Source organism: Coturnix japonica, chromosome 19, assembly GCF_054131305.1.
Source record: "Coturnix japonica strain WE chromosome 19, WE-NBRP24, whole genome shotgun sequence".
In the NCBI taxonomy this organism is placed as follows: Eukaryota; Metazoa; Chordata; class Aves; order Galliformes; family Phasianidae; genus Coturnix; species Coturnix japonica.
In genome coordinates, this window is record NC_140681.1 from 1,320,805 (window position 1) to 1,333,222 (window position 12,418).

The following is a 12,418-nucleotide window of genomic DNA, read 5'->3' on the forward strand; positions in this document are numbered from 1 at the left end:
AATTGACCAATACTGCTGATAAAAAATGGAAAGCAACTTGGTAATTATATCCTTCGGCACCCTTGAGTGGGTCCCAAAGGTTTCCTATTAAGCCAGGATGTTCTTCCCTAATAGCTCATCTTACAGCACAGGGTGACAGCTTGGTTGGGTGGTCTATAACAGATCCCCAGAATGTCATCCTTACTGCCCTTCCTCCTGATCCTTACCCATAAGAACTCAACATTATCATTCTCAGCACTGAGCTCTACAACATCAAAACACTTCCTAACATAGACAGCCATGCCACCGTCCCTCCTTCCTTGCCAGTCCCTCCTGATGGGCTCACCTTGTCCAGGAAGATTTGGTGGCTGGAAATCGGACTGATTCAAATTACAGCTGAGATGCTGTTCATATGGAAGAGGTCACTAGCTTTCTCAAGACAGTGGTCCATTAACTACCACTCCTTAGCTTCCCATGGACACCTCTGCTCAGCCACCAGACCCAGGCCTCATGGAGACACCAGGCTGGATGGCTTTAAGGGACCCATGTTGTGTGGCTCCTTTTCCAGTTAGAGAGACCACTTCTTGACCCTCTCTTGATCTATTTTCCGACTTTCCAGCTTTCATACTTCAATCTACTTTTGTATCAACAGATGCTAGAAACTAACATTGCAATGCAGCCATCTGGCTATAGGAGCTGGGACACTAGGACTTTTAAATGGTAACATGGAAATATGAAATCCAGAACATTGTGTTTGGTTGTTTTTCTCCTTTTAGTTTTAGTTTTTTTATGTCCCCTTCATGTCTATGATTCTTAATATTTGCTCAAAATGTCTGCACTGATAAGTAATAGCTTAGGAAGTCAGTTTCTTGGACAGAAATAGCATTTTCTGCTGGGGCAGTCCCCCAAAGTCAGCACTCCTACTGCAGTGCAGTAATTCATACTGCACCCTCCTCTGTGGCTCCCCAGAGCACAGCAGTTTAGTACACAGCCAACCTATCTATCTAGGGCAGCCAGGAGATGCTCCTGCCAAGTGAGAGGACAAGATATTTAACTGGGAGGTATTACCATGTCAACCTCTTCTGCCTCAGAGCAGTGAAGTCAGCAGAGTGATGTTTGCATCAAGGAAGAAAACAAGACCATGTGTATTCCCCAGTTTGTGCCTTGTTCTGCATCTTTCTGTTTCCTCTGTCCTTGGTGCAGTGGGTTTCTGGTGGGTTGGCCACAACTGTTGCTCTTGGTGGGCAGATTGGCATCAGACATGTTGTACTCAACCCCTGCCATCCTCAAGCTGACTGTTGATTAAGCTGTCAGAACCTCCCTTTTAATCAGAGTATGTCAGACCCATGCCAGGGTCTCCCCTCAGGAGAACGGATAATTTCCTGGCAGCATTAGAACAGAAAAACACAGGATATCCCATCTTACGGTATCTAGGATAAAGCCTCAGCCTTGCAAGGCTCGTAACAGGATGGAACTGAGGCTGTCCAGATGTTTGTGACCCACGATTGTGTACAGTTGGTCTGTGCAGAAAGCCCATGAGCAAATGAGAGAGCTCTAACCTGCATGGGGAAACATGCCCAATGGGCTGGGGCTGCAGCTGGAAGCAAATCCTGCTCAACCCTTTCTCTTTCCCCTTATGGCTCACAGAAAGGAGTGACTGATTGCAAATATTGTTACATTTGTTAAATGTCTCTTCATTTGTCTCTCCTGAGCCCACCACTGATTCACTGTGGACCACACCTACCCCACAGGCCTGCTGAGATGGCTGTAACAAAAGTGCTTTCCTGGGTTATTTTGCATGTTATAGCTCTGCTCCAGAGCAACCTGTATCCTGCCCTGGTTGGTAGGTTTCTTGCCTGGAAAGTAGGCAATATTCCTTCTTCCCTGCCTCCCAGAGGTGCTACAGTTCTTTCCACTGCAGCCCTCTTATGTCTGCAAGGTGTTGCACTGGGATGTCACAAAGATTAGGTGGGCCATGAAACTTACTAGTTACATTTTTGAAATGCATCTCCTGTTGCTTTTACTCTCAGTTATCAGTAATGTGCACAATTACCTGGAGCTGCACTCAAATATCCAAAGGTCAGCAGGCAGTGATGGCATTTTGGTACTAGGCCATGTTGTTTGGGAAGCAGAAGGCAGGCTGCGTATCCCTAAAACATCAGGGCTCTGGACAAATAGGGATGTGAGGGCTTGGCCTAATTTCTCTGATGACCTCTCAGACCCAGGGACTTCTGCAAGCTCTGAGTCCCATTCAGTCAGCCTGGAGGAAAATGGATCATGTGGCCTTGCATGAGCAACCAAGAGCTGGATGTGTTCTCTTTGCATGGAAGTGCTTGTCTGGAGCTGTTGGAAGGTCACCAGCGCATTCCCATCATCCAGAAAGTACCTTGGAGCCCAGCACCAGGATCCATGTTCCATTTCCAGCTGGGCTGACTATTCCTGCAAGCCCTCGTGCAACTCCCGCACCTCATGGAAGGCACAGCCTTGCAAGGGGGAAGGAAACGAGGAGCACACAGGGAGAGTCTCACTGCTCCCAGCTGGCAGCTGGCTCCCCAGGGGGCACAAAGGGCCTTTTCACGCCCCGCATAAACAAGTGAGAGCAGCGAAAGGCTGTTATTGAAGAGCATCAGATCCAGCAGCAGCTCAGGCCAGGATTTCCTAGGCTCACCTCTGCCTTGGAAGTGAGAGCAAACACAACCTCACTTCAACTTCTGCTGCAGATCTGATGATGAATACTTTGCAATGATTATTAATAACCAGAAGAGCACTTCCCTGACATTGATGTGGCGAGGGCTAATTCATAGTCGGTTCTGCTGGCGGAAGGCGTTAAGTGCTAACAGTTACTGTTTCTGTCAGGGACACCAACTCTGAATAAAATAGGAGTCATTAAAAACAATGTCGCAACAAAGAGCATAGAAGTATCCTCAAGGGGAACACTGACACACCTGATAACCCTCCTTGCTTTCTGTTCAATGGAGGCAGGCAGGACACCCTGCGGCTATTATCTGTACTAAGAAAACTTGCTGGAATAAGAACCAACCAAATAAATAACAATGCAAAAAAACCACAGAGGTTCTCATGGAGGCCTGTCCTAACACTGAACCATTACATGACTGCAAGCCCTTTCAATTTGTACCAGCACTCATTTCTTTGCACTGTCACTGTTGTTCCAAGCTGACTCTGCCAGACCATGAGAATGTGGCCACCAGATCTCCCTTTGGTGGCAAAAGCACGACCTGCTGCCCAGGTAGGGAGTGGTACCTGCTGTCTTTTTCCTCCACATCATGTCACATAGGAGACACTGGGCAGTCAAGCTCTCCAGCAGCCAACGTGCAGTTCCACCTGGCTGTGTAACAGCTGCTTGCTGTAACAGCTCTTCCTGATAAAAAAGCTGACTTCTGGAGGTGTTTATTTATGTCAATAATTGAAGAAGTGCTGGTCACTCTGAATTCCCATATTTTCTTGTTTTGTATACCATACCTTCCCTCTGCCCCATCTGTTATCTGTGGGACACCAGAGCAGGTATCTCCACTGCTGCCATCATGGAGCAGGGATCTGACAAGGATGCAAAAAGGCGTCTTTGTTATTAAACAAAAAGAAGAGGGCCGTCACATGATGATGGCCAATATGCTGCAAATTAAGCTCTTTTCCTCATTTCGGGGGCAAAGGGCAGTACGGCCAAGTCTCCATAAGGACTGGATTTTCCACATCTTCAGCACTGCTCCACTGGGTGACCTGACAGGTGAAAACAGTCAGCAGCTGTCCTCATGACTGCGCCCAGACCGTGTCTTTTTTAGCAGCACAGCACTGCAGCAGCGAGGTGTGGCACCCGCTGAGCGGCACCCGCAGGCACGGCACGGCGACAGCGGGCCAACGGCAGAGACTCTGTAAAGGGAATCTGCACAACCGGAGGACATGCCTTCTGTTTGTAAGTGAATGTTACCGCCTCACGCCCGGCTCTGGTGCGCTGGTTTATCCCCGAGGGGTTCCCGCTATGCGGGGCCGCAGCTCCCGGAGGACGCTGCTCGACGGGCACCCCAAGTGCGGGGCTCGGGCGGACCCCGGGCTGCCCCGCAGCCGCACCGCGCTCCGCACGAGCGCTGCCCGCGGTAAGAGCAGGCGGCTGGGCCGTGCCAGGCCCCGCAACGAGCTCCGCGAGCGGTCACGCCCCTGGGAGCCGCAGCGCTCGTCCCAGACTTCCTGTCCGGGGGAGGCCGAGCTTCTCCGCCGAGCGGGGACGCGCAGCTCCGGGCTGCAGCCCCGGCGGGCTCCGGAGGACCCGAAGTGACGCGGGCGGGCAGGGGGCCGCAGCCGCGCGGGCTGAGCCGCACCGGGCGGGGTTGAGGCAGCGGGGTTGAGGCAGCGCCGCGCCGGCAGGAGCCGCCGGAGCTCACTCGGGAGCGCGGCTCCTCCCCCCGCACCCAGCGGCAGTTCTGTTGGAGGCTGCGGGCAGGGCCGAGCCCCCGCGGCCGGTGCGCTGCGCGGCGTGGGGCTTCCGCAGCGCTGAGCCGAGCGTCCCGGCCGGGGGCGGCTCCCAGCGGGCGGGGCGAGGGCGGGAGCGCGGCGGCGCGGAGCCGCTCCCTCCGCAGCGCCGCGTCCCGCCCCGCGCTGCGCTCCCGCCGCACGGCGGGCTGGCGGCTGGCGGCGGTCGCTGCGGCGCGGGGCCGCACCCCGGATGAGGTCGGTGGCGGAGCGGGCCCAGGTGAGCGCCCGCGCGGGGCACGGCCGGAGCCAGGCGGCCCGAGGTGCGTTCGGCGGCGGGCGGGGCGGCGCGGTGTGGGGCGGGGCGGGGCAGGGCAGGGCCGCTTCGCCGGGCCGCAGAGAAGCGACTGCGGCTCTCCCCGCCCGGTCTGCCTTGCTCGGTGCGGCGGGAGCGGCGAACAGCGCTTCTCACCGCCGCGTATCTGGGGAGCGCGGCGTTGCCAGCCACAGCCGAGCGAGGGGCGCGGTGAAGCAGCAGCCGGCCGTGCAGCCGGACCAGCACAGCCCAGCACAGCCCAGCACAGCCCTGGGATCCGCCGGCCCCGCGGCCCGCCCGGCGCTGCGGCTTGCGGTAACTGCGTTTAACCGCGGGGCTGTGATTGCAGGGAGACGATTTACATTAGAGGGAGAATGTGCAGAGTGCCAGGAACAACTTGGACCGGGTCCTCGCATATTTCTGTGGTTATTTTTGGAGTATCGTCATATGGCAGGAGGTGGGCTCTGGAGGTATCCTCAAGCTCAGCGTTTTCTCCACAGACCGGTTACCTGGGTGATCGTATTAGGGCTCCGCGTGTCCCCTCTATCATCACTTTCCGTATGGATCACTCTTTCTGCTGCTGCTGCTGCTGCAGTAGTATTGTTCCGCTCCGTGCCCAGCCATGCGTTGCAGTGGGGACCCTTCTGCGGACAAACAATGGTCGGTACGTGTGGTGGAGCATTCGCTGCAGGAGCGGGCGGTGGAAGAGCTCTGTTATTGGGCTGCAGGCGGTGTGAGATGACTCCTGATGAGCTCTCCTTGCTGACATGCCCTGAGAGGTGTGGCTTTCTCAGCGCACCTAGCGACCAGCCTGCTCCCAGTTGCTTTCCCCCCCGTGGTCTTCTCACATTGGGTTTGTCCAAAAGGGCTCTTGCATCCAAAGAGCTGGAGGTGTGGGAAACGTGTTGTGCCCTCGGAGATGCCTTGTAGTTCTCTGCTTCCTCCACTGCCCATTGTGTGCTTGTGGGTGTCCTCTGGCTGCCATGGCTGGGGATCTGCACTCATGGTCTTCAGCAGCCTGCATGCCCGTGTTGCCTTCAAGCAAGTTTGGAGCTTAGGGAAGGCTGGATTTGAGAGGTGATCCTGACAAGAAGACAATTACCCTTTAATTGTACTTTTTGGTTTTTGGTTGGGCAGCATGGAGCCTGTCTGCAGGCTGCTCCGGATGCTGAGAGCCCTGCTGTCAGTGAGGGCCCCAGGTTCACAGGGTGTGTTCTGCGAATTGTGCCAGACCCTGGTTATTGTGGTACATGGAAGGTCCAGAATCAACCTCTTTCTTCCAACTAATCCCTTATGCGTGAACAATCCCCGAACTGACTGTTGAATAATCAACCTGTATGTTTCCCCAGTGGATGTGAGCTGCCTCCTCTGCTTGTAGCCACTGCTGGGAGCGGTGAGCATCTCCTTGCAACCACTGTGCCATGTTTATTGCTTTAACAGCAACTTCAGATGGTAGTGGGACCATTAAAGCAGACACTGCTGCGTGTAGCAGGGCCCTGGTTGTGACAACAGCCTTGTGAGGAGCCCAAGTGTGATGGATAGCCAGGAGGGGGGCTGGGTTGGCTGAAGAAGGCTGTGGGTATCACTGTGATATGGAATGGAGAAAATGTTCAGAATCAGTTTTCCTCCCCAAGGCAGCTGATTTCTCTTTTTGGCTCTGAGCAATTAGATTACCTTGATTTACACAGTAACCTTTTCTTCTTTCTGCTTTCAACAGTCCTGTAAGTGACTAAAATATCTGCTCCTTGCTCTAGTGCTGCAGAATAGTCATGCATAACTAGAGGAGGTTTTCATAGATGGACAGACCAGCTGGATTCCCAGCTAATTTTGTTCATAAAAAATAAATAAATAATAAAGTTTCCTGTAGATAATCATGATTTCTAAATGATGGAAGTCAGTGGAGAAAGGCCTGTTGGTTAAAGTGCAGGAGGTGGGCTTGGCTGTGTTCAGGATTGCTCTGGGTTTCCTGTCTGTTCTCACAGGCTTTGCATGCTTTAGTTTTGTTCAGCTAGGAAATTACATTTCCCCACTGCTTTGGGCACAGTGATACACTGCCTGAGCGACAGCTGGGATACTGATGGTGCAGTGTGTGCGAGTAGATGGGTTGAGTATGGGCTTAGGCTTGGTGGCAGATCAGTGTGGGCGTCTGGAAGGCCTGTGTTTAGCTATATCGTAGACTTTCATGCGGTGCCTGTCACTTTGGAGGCCTGAGTCTATTCTGAAGCTCTGTTTTGAGAGTATATGCAAAAAAAGAAACACAAAATGATGGAGATTCCCAAGCCTGGTGGTTGGAAGCTCCTGCATGGAAAGACTTGTGCAATTACAGATATGTGACTCTCATACGGCACATAAAATGTGCTTGTGTTGGGGCTGTGACAGCGATGGCTTTGTGGCTTGTTGTTCTCATTAGAGAAGTCAGATGGCACTGAGTCAGCAGGTTTGGATTTGTCACAGCTGTGGTGATTGTGCTGGAAGACCCGTGAGGTTTGGCAGTGCGAGGTGAAGGGGCTGGCCTGCGCTGCAGCCATGCTGGGGTTTGAGCTTGGACTCAGGCCTGCTGCTGGCTTGTGTGCTTTGAGTCTGGCTGAAGTGGTGGCATTGGTGGAGACTGATAGGCCTTGAGACCCCGCTCTGGTATTGTGAATTCATCTGCTTTGGGCCATTTGGCTCTGCTAATTTAAGTGATAGTAACTCACAGTGGCATAGCCTGCCAAATGAATGCTTTCTCTCACGCATCATTTTGTCTGGATTACAGGAGGTTGAACAACGTTGGGAAGGGGTTGTCTTTGGTGAGCATTTCCTTGGGTCTCCGGATCCATCTTTCCTCTCAGCCCTTGGGTGGAAGCTGGTGGTTTGTCTAAGACCTCAGTGAGCACTAATATACAGAATCCCAGTATTGCTGGGATGGAAGCCCCACCCCTGCTATGGGCTGGCTGCCCCCCAGCTCAGGCTGCCCAAGGCCCAGCTGTGGACCTGCAGGGATGGGGCACCCACAGCTCTGGGCAGCAGTGCTGGGGCCACACCGCCTCTGGGTGGAGAACTTCCTCCTCACATATGGCCTAGATCTCCCCTCTTTCAGTTTAAAGCCATTCCCCCTTGTCCTGTCACCATCTGCCTGTGTAAAAGGTTACTCTCCCTCCTGTTCAGAACCTTCATTTAAATACTGAATGGCGTCATAAGTTTTCCCCACAGCCCTCTCTTCTCCAGACTGAACAAGGCCAGTTCCCTCAGTCTGTCTTTGTAGGAGAGGTCCTCCAGCTCTCTGAGCATCAAAGAAACAGAAGAGAAGATTTGGGCAGTTGTATCTACTGCAGCTTTCCTGCCCTGTGAGTGTCCCCTGTCTTGGATGACAGTTGCTCCACCCTCCCCTTCTTTTTGCCAAGGAGGTGAATGGTTGTGCCAAGAGCTGTTGGGCCGAGCTGTTATGCAACTGAGGCAGAAGCCAAGGTTTGCTCTCCTTGAACCAGACAGGGGAACGTGGGACTGTATGAAAAGGGAGTGTCGTCTTAGGGCCCTCTCTGGTAATTTTGTCCTCTTGTCCCAGTACACAGCAGAAGGTGCTTTGAATTGAAGCTGAGAAGTAGTGCCTTGCACATAGTGTATGCATGTACATGTACATACTCATGCACACCTCCCAGATTTGCTATCTGAGAGGGTGGGGGTAATAGGCAGAGCCTTAAAACTCAGAAAACAATAGTTTGGAAGAGCTGTTCCTTTCCATCTTTTACTGATGGTCTGTGTTTTGTCCTCCAAAGGGCACTGTGCTGTCACGTGGACTCAGCTGGTGTCTCAGGCTGGATCTGCCCCATGCAGTAGCTGATGGGTCTGGTGTGATCACAGAGAAGCAGAGGCTGGGTTGACCCCATTGTGCTCAAACCACGAGACAAATTGGGCTGAAGCCGCAGATCTGCAGTTTCCAGCAGGTCAGCATTTTCATTTGGGCACTTGGCCTCTTTGTGGAGATGAAATGTGGTACCACTTTAGTATCGGATCTGTTCTCATTTCAGAAGCCAGGCCTCTGCCCACCAGCTGAAATTGGACCCAGTGGTAATTATGTTGAGCTTCATCTTGCCAGTTTACCATTCTGGTCCAGAAGACAGACGCTCCTTTCCATCCAGGCTATCAGAGGCACAGTTAAATCTGGCACTAGATGCTTTGTTAGTGTAAAATGCATCTCATGTGTGAGCAGATAGTGAATGGGGATTTAAAGTATGGCATTTCTGCCAGGTTCCACCCACCTGACTCCTTCCTCTCCTGTTCCAGTATCTCACTGCCTGTGCCCCACTTGCCGACTGGTGACTGAGCATAAATGTGTGCTGGTATCCTTCGTCGTGTATCAGATGGAGAGGAAAACACAGGGTGGAGTCTTCTTTTGCACAAAGGAAAAAGTATCAGTTCTGCCTTCCGTGGATTTTTAGGGGGCTGGGGAGAAATTAAACAGGATTTTATCACATTCATAGCCCTCTTCCCACCTCATTTGCCTGTGAATCTGTTGCTGTCATGGTATCTTTCAGAAGATATTTTTAGCTTTTTTTTTTTTGCTTTTTTTTTTTTTTTTTTCCTACTCATATCAGGGTTCTGAAGGGAAACACATTTTTGTGGCAGAAAAGAACGAGCCATTTCATGAGCCATTTTGTTATGGGCAGAAGAGACTGGAATCTGATTGTGTTTTTTACATGACATTTTCCCTTTGTAATCAGCTCATTGTGCTTGTCATTGTGCTTGCAGTGGTGATCCCCGAGGCAGCTCTAGGTGCCTGCCCTGGCAGGCTGCTGCTGGGGGGGGTTGGCCTGTCTCACCACTCCCATGCTCAGCCCGGAGCACTTCAGAACTGGCATCCATGTGGGCAAACATGAAGGGCTGCAGCCCTGGGCGAAGTCCTGCAAATGTTTCTCCCTAGCAGGGATGCAGTGCCCTTGTGTTTCAGAGAAGCAATTAAATCTTAATAGATGGACTATTGATTTGGCTGTGTCTCTGCTGGCAGGAGCTCCTGCTGAGCATTAGATGGTATGGTACCTGATGAAATATTGGGTCTCCTCTTTGCCAGGGACCAGAGGGGAGTGGCAGAATTCTCAAAGTGGGTTAATGATGCTGTGCAAAGGCCTGATGATGGGTGGTCAGACCACTTGGTCTGTCACTTGCTATGAACCATGGAAATCTTATCAGGAGTACAAACCCGATGTTAATGGTTTAGCTTTAGGGCAGGAAGCTTCCATCCTGAATTTGCTGTAGTTCTGCCTTTTAGGAGAGATTTATTGCAAGTCCTCATATGTGATGTTTTTGCAGAGTAATGGTAGAGCAACAGAAATAACCTTTGACGTCTAATCTGTCTCTGGGTATATGCATGCCTATGTGAATCAGGGGCTGTTACCTTTGCAAATTTACTGGGACTTTTCTTCAGGGACCCAAAAGATGAGGATCTCTTTGTTGGTTACCTTGGTCTGGCATGGGTGCTCAACCCTTGGGCTTGCCTGGGCCACACGAAGTGAAGGGAAGTTGTCTTGGGCCACATACAAAAGATATGCTATAGTTAATGTATATAAGTAACAAAACTTTATGTGTGTATATATATATATATGTATTTTATTTAAATGTAAAAGAAGGCAACAAAACCATAAAACTAGTGGGTTGGACATGTATGCTAGTGCATTGTATGTCTGTAAGAACCACAGCTGGCTTTAGGATGACAACCAGAAGTAAAGAATGTAAAGGTAGAGAAAATGCAGCTGCCCCTGCTGTGTTCTGATGGCAGATTCCACTGTAGCTATAACTCTCCCTGGCCCTTCTACATTGGTGCAAGAGCTCTGAAGCTCAGCCTTACCCCCTGCCACGCGCTGCCTAGCATGCCACGGGCAGGATAACATGCGAGGCAAGAGATGGCTGTGGTGTTGTGGTGCAGTCATCTGCTGAGAACTGGCCGGGCTGTTCCCTCTTGGTGCACCAGAGCTGATGTGGGGTGAGCTAGAGTGGGGTGCAGCTGTACATGGCTGGAGCTCTACTCAGGTCTTCATTCTTCAGTAAGCTGCCCTGGGGCTGCTTCACTGCTCTGCCATATTTATGTTCCTGGACAAGCAAAAGGGACAGCATGAATCCTTGTCGCCTTTCTTGACCTTTGTTGGACTGATCGGAGTTCTTGCAATGCATTGGCCTAGATTCGAGCAAGCTGGGCTTGACATACAGCTTCCTCCTAACCCCTGTGAGTAGGTGCGCCTGCCAGCATTGCTGGCTCAGATCTGCCCCTTGCAAGGGCTGTAGTGTTTGCCTGGCTGATCCAGCCTCCTGTTTGTGGTTGATGTCCCAGTGCCTGCTTTGACAGCCAGTACTTGTGCTTACCCTGTCAGGGTCAGACTGGATAATTGCTATGGGGTTTGTGACAATGTGGGTCATTCTGGAATGTTTTCAGCCTCAAGCGCTTGTCTGCAGCTGAGATGGTGCACACAGCAGCCTTGTGCTGAGGAGAGCTGCATGGCAAAAGCTTGCAGTGCAATCTAGCATGCATTTTTGCTAGCAGGACTGTTATGAGAAGCTGGAAGCTAGCAGGGATGGGGGAGGGTCTTGCTCCCAGATGCCTGTGTTCTCAGAGCACGTCATTAATATGATGTTAATTGATGCAGTAGCTCCAGTTCCAAAGTGTCTCCCTGCTGAAATGCAGCCGGCTTTGGTGAAAGCTGCTTCATGTAGCAGCAGACAGGAAGGAAGGCTGGTCTGTGTCGGCTCCAGAGCATGGTGGCTTTGTTTGGCAGTATGTACTGGTGGTGTAACACAGGCAGGTAGTGGGGGAATGCTGAGTGTCACTGCCTTGCGCTCACTGACCACCTCCTCCATCCTCCCTTCTGTAGGGACATGGTGAGCCCTGTATCACAGACTGCTGATGGATGCTCATTCCTCAGGCTGGACAAAATCAGGCTGCTTTTGTGTGTCTGCCTGCCTCTGCTCTGATCTCTTGAGCTGGGTTGGAAAGAGCTGAGTGTGTGAGGTTGGGAGCAGTATGGGGACCCAAAAAATCTTTGGGCTCAGCAGAGGAGGAGCAGGGCCATGGGGGCTCATCCCTATGAGGGGAGTTGCTGGGAAGCTCCACAGATCCCTGTGTGTTTGTGTAGCCTTCTCGCAAAGGGAACATGAGCTGTGGACTTCAAGCCTGCTCAGCCCAGCCTGCTGTGCCCAGCTGCTGTCAGAAGATGGGACAGCACTGCTGCTCAGCTTCTCCATCTGGTCTGCTGGCCTAGGCAGCGTCTGCCTGAGGAGGCGGGTGTAGAAGTCTGGTGTGGGACTGAGGTGTGTGTGTGTAATGACATCTGTGGCAGTAGCCTTGGCACTCAGGTGGCATCCCCTGGACCGTGGATATGGGAGTGGGGAGCGTGGGGCCTGTGGTCAGGGCGGTACTGCCCTGGGCCAGCTGCTGATGTTGGGGCATAGCTAGCACGAGCTGGCCTTATGACTTCATGGTGAGCCTGTGCACAATGCAGCATGTGGCCAGGCTGTGATTGCCATGCAGTTATGGAGGGCGAGGAGGGCAGCTGATATAGCCACAGGCTCTGTGCTGCATCCCAGCTCTGTTCCCAGTGGGCAGAGTGTATGGAGCATGGCCAGTGTGACAGCATCAGCACAAGAGCCCTCAACCACAGGAGTCTGTGCTTTCCCTTCTGAGGACAGTGGCAGAGAGCTGGGGCAGGGACACAGCATTACAGGGGGGCTGGAACT

At 52.3% G+C, this 12,418-nt stretch overlaps 1 protein-coding gene across 28 annotated transcripts in view; it reads left to right on the forward strand.

Annotated features, from left to right (window-relative positions):
* Window positions 1-3,781: 3,781 nt before the first annotated feature.
* EPB41L1 (erythrocyte membrane protein band 4.1 like 1) overlaps window positions 3,782-12,418 on the forward strand; it is a 67,565-nt gene continuing 58,928 nt past the window's right edge. For 19 of the 28 annotated variants that reach the window (XM_015881255.3, XM_015881264.3, XM_015881263.3 and 16 more), the window contains exon 1: window positions 4,603-4,681. The gene's annotated coding sequence lies outside the window, so the exon portion shown is untranslated. Of the gene's footprint in view, window positions 3,908-4,602; window positions 4,725-4,777; window positions 5,033-8,550; window positions 8,641-12,418 lie in introns of those variants that run through there. The other 9 variants (XM_015881256.3, XM_085519883.1, XM_085519900.1 and 6 more) reach the window with 7 other exon arrangements.